This window comes from Diabrotica undecimpunctata, chromosome 4, assembly GCF_040954645.1.
Source record: "Diabrotica undecimpunctata isolate CICGRU chromosome 4, icDiaUnde3, whole genome shotgun sequence".
Lineage (NCBI taxonomy): Eukaryota > Metazoa > Arthropoda > Insecta > Coleoptera > Chrysomelidae > Diabrotica > Diabrotica undecimpunctata.
The window spans coordinates 48,624,729-48,629,172 of NC_092806.1; the positions used below are offsets into that span (position 1 = coordinate 48,624,729).

General features: G+C 31.8%; 1 long non-coding RNA gene across 1 annotated transcript; it reads right to left on the bottom strand.

Annotated features, from left to right (window-relative positions):
* Window positions 1–2,129: 2,129 nt before the first annotated feature.
* Window positions 2,130–3,219, bottom strand: LOC140438232 (uncharacterized). The gene is made up of 3 exons (XR_011950464.1): window positions 3,016–3,219; window positions 2,339–2,428; window positions 2,130–2,250 (listed from the first exon to the last, which is right to left on the bottom strand). It is a non-coding gene; the product is annotated as an uncharacterized lncRNA (long non-coding RNA).
* Window positions 3,220–4,444: the final 1,225 nt, after the last annotated feature.

Consider the following 4,444-nt stretch of genomic DNA (forward strand, 5'->3'; position numbering starts at 1 on the left):
ATGCGAACTCCGCGTACTGCATCTAACTGAAAACATAACGAAAGGGTTGAATACAAAAATCTATACTGCAGCCGCTTTTCTTGACGTTAGTAAAGTTTGTGACAAAGTTTGGCACAAATGCTTGCTATATAAAATAAACGAAAACGAATACAGTAAAGAGATCACCTATCTTTTTGCATAGTACTTAACCAACAGGTTAAGGTTGTTGTACTTAACCAACAGTAATAAGGTTCAAATTATGAATAGGGCCTACCCTGTCCAAAGTTAAACATAGAAGCAGGCGTACTGCAAGGATCAGTGCTGTTGCCTTACCTGCGCACCATATACACAGCAGATACATCAACTGACCCGAAATCGTTACTAAGTCTGTACTCAGACGATACAAGAATAGCAACCTGCAGCAGAAATCGGAATGTGGTAGCAAGTCATCTTTAAAAAACTCTAAATCGAATACAAGTGTGGTGCATACGGGGGAAAATAGCAATAAACTAGGAAAAATACAGGCCGCCATGTACTAACAAAGGAAAGGTAAACTAAATAGAGAATTAACTGTATTTTAACTGTATACCAACTTATTGGGCTAGCCAAGCTAAATACTCAGGCATAACGCTTAATAAAAAGTTAATGTTCACAAAACATGTAAATCAAACATATTCTACAAAGCTTAAACCTTAGATTAAAGAAACCATAGATATAACGTTCAGGCAAGAAACAGATGCGCAAAGCCTGCCAAATATTTCACGTTAGGGCTAATGGGTGGGAGGAGTGACAGGTACGTACTTAGGACGTACCTACTTTTGGAGTAATGAAATAACGGTGATTTAATTATTAAATAATTTATTTAAAACAATAACTAAAACTAATATGAGTTAAATCGGTAAGATAGTTTCGAAACAAATTCTTTTTCATTTTAATATGAGTTAATTTAAAGTACAGTATTCGAATGTTTTACAGATATTAGTGATTATATATATATATATATATATATATATATATATATATATATATATATATATATATATATATGTTACGAGCAAAGCCCGAAATTGGACAATCCTACAAACATTGTACACAAATTATTGTACACTTCTAGCATTATACCCCCAAACTGTACAATGTCCGAAATAATCAAAATAATTGTCGAAACGCTCATCGGTTCGAATCGATTATTATTGACAAGTGACATACCAAATCAAAAATTGAAAAATGGAATCGAAGAAGAAATTGTTCTACAATAGAGATATTGTTAGTGAAACATTTCAAAGCTTCAAGAGATAGATACATGAAGAAGAAAAAGTTTATTGATTCAAAAATAGGGAAAGCCCTAATACATACAAAATTAATCAATTTATAACATTCATATATGATAAAAATAACAATTACACTTAAAATATAGTATCTACACTTATTAAAAAATATAAAACAATAATATATAACATAAAACATGACAACAAAACAACTACCTAACTATTGGTGCTTTTAATATGGTCCATTAATTTGCTTTTAAACATTTGTATAGATGAACAACTTTTAACTGTTTGAGGAAGCTTATTAAAAAGATCAAAACCCTTAAACAACAAAGAGTTTCTTGAAGCTGTCCTTTTTGTTTTCACAATGTGTAAATTGCACTTACCTCGAGTAGGGTAATTGTGAATATCACAATTCCGTGTAATAAACTCACAAAAGTAAGCAGAGGCCAAATTATTTAGAATTTTATAAATGAACAACATTGTAAGGTAAAAGTCCCTTTGTTGAACTAAAACCCACTGCAGCATGCTAAGCATTGTTGCTATAGGTGTATATCTGTTTCCACCAATAATGATTCTCATTCCACGATTTTGTGATTTTTGCAACTGGGCCGATTGATTTAAATTGAAGAGAAAAATAACTGACGAGCAAAAATCGAAGTGAGGTTGAATAATCGCATTAAAAACTGTAATTTTAGTTGCAGTTGACAAATTTTTAGATATTCTTGAAAAAAAGTATAATTTTTTAGAAATCTTTTTTAATATGTAATTAAAATGGTCATTAAAAGACAATGAATTATCCAATTTAAAACCAAAACAAATAATTTTTGCGTAAAATTAAAAAAAATATATTTTTATTTTACAACTTTAATACCCTATATATCTATTTATTTTTAAGTAGTAAAAACGTACTTGTTCTTTTTTTTGATTTAGGTGAACTTGTTGGCGTTGTTTCTGTAATGTTAGAACTTCCACTAGGTTTTTGTGCGTTAAATAAGAGTTTCTGAAAAAATGCTATATTATAACAAATGTTACAAAATTCAGTAAGTTCAACTTAGTCAGTTAGCTAGACCGGTTAGCATAAAATTTACCTGTTTTTTAGGTTCCGGTAGGTACGGATATGTAGATATTTCTACATTATGTTCTTCACGCATTGCAGTATTTCTTAAAATTGGTTGATTCTAAAAATATATAATAGTTTAAAGACTTCAATAAGTTATATTGCATGCATATGGATTTAAAATTGATTTATTGTAGGCACCCCTTAGTGAGTACAGCATTTTTCGTTAGATACATTTTAAACGGCGATTTTTCTCTGTCCAACGAATCTTCAGTAAAATGCAAATCACATACGAGGGATTTTTGGTAGTTCTTTTCCCTCTATATTGGAAAAAAATATCCATGCCTCTCGTATTTCTTTAGATGCAGAGAAACTAAAACGAGTTACATTAACTAACTATTGATAGCAACTACCTCACCGAAAATTACAAAAAAAAAATAGTATCTATATAAGAAGGATGTAATGGTTTTTATAATTGATAATTACTTTAATTTATGTCACTTTCAAATAAACCGTAGAAGTATCAAAATGATGACGTTAAGCGAAATTAAATATCACCACTCATTAATCTGAGATCACCACTCAAAACAAATTGCAGTTTTTAAAATTTAAAAGTCCGGTTCTGAAGTACAGCGTCGAACACTTCCCCTCGGTACAAATATGGCTACTAATGAATACAATATTACAAATAGAATATTTTAAACTTACCTAAATAGGTTAGCTGACTTTTTGTCTTTCACACAATTTGCAGTTGAATGATAAATATAGTTCTTAATTATACACCGTGGTATTTTATAAAAAAAGACACTAACACAGCCGAAAACTGAATACACAAAATCACACAATTTAACGTAAAAAATTTAAAATAGTGAACAAGTCGTTGCCGGCGGACCGTGCTGGAGGGGTATACTCTGTCTGCTATTTTGATTGGCAGGATGAAGGAGTGGGGATTAAGGGGAAACGGACAGGCTGCGCACTTGTCGATGTTATATCTACGGTTTCGTTAATCTAAGGCTTAAACACTAACGGCGAAAAAGCAAGCTGAGGTTCAAAACTACCAAGATAAGAATGGTAAATAGCATAATCCTGCCAACACTGGAATATGTCTCTGCAGCATAAGTCAACTTTCTTTGCTAACAGGCCGAAAAAGCAAGCTGAGGTTCAAAACTACCAAGATACAAATGGTAAATAGCATAATCCTGCCAACACTGGAATACGTCTCTGCAGTATGGTGACACACCTATAAAACCAACAGGAAGAAGATAAAAGCAGTCCAAAATAAAAAGACGAAAAAGCATACGAAATTTTGAATGACCTAAGAAACCATCACAACAGGATACTAAGAGAGTTGGCCGATTATAACGAAAATCCAAACACGGTACACAGTTGGCTCAAGCAACAATTAGCCAGATATAGGGAGAATTAGCAGTATCAATGAAGAATGAGATAGCCGCGCAATAGTTAAACAAAAGCAATAACAGAACTAGAAAAAAAAGTAGATACCATAATGTAATTATGGACAATTATTTTTTTAGCTTTTCACTAGCAATACAACTAAAGAATGAATTTAAGCTAACTATGCCCGGAACAGTAAATAAAAATAAGGGAGAGATACCTATAAAATTACCACCGAAATACTATAAAGTTTGCATTTTATAAAGACGGCTTGCTTGTAACTTTTGCCCAAAGAAATCAAAATTTCCTTATCCTATCCACAAGACATATAGATGATAGGTAAGGATACTTGCAAAACAACAATGTTAGTGGAGTACAATCATTCCAAGTTCAGAGTCAATGTTGTAGATTAAATGTGTGGTTCTTATAATGTCACCAGAAAGAGTAAAAGATATGCTTATGATGGCCCTTAACTATTTTCTTTGAATGTAACTATATAAATATAACAGAAATAAATGCCTTAGTACTATTTAAAATGACTAACTGGAACCTGAATGTTGTACGGCTGGATTTTTTACGTAGCTTAGCCTTCGATCTAATAAAGCCTCAGATTAGAAAAAGATTTTATACCCAAAATGTTTCGAAACAATTGGGGGAAAATGCAGAATTTTACTGAAAACTAAAGAACATTCGCAAGAAGCTTCGACTTTTGTACAAACAACCTACATCCCAACCAGGAAAT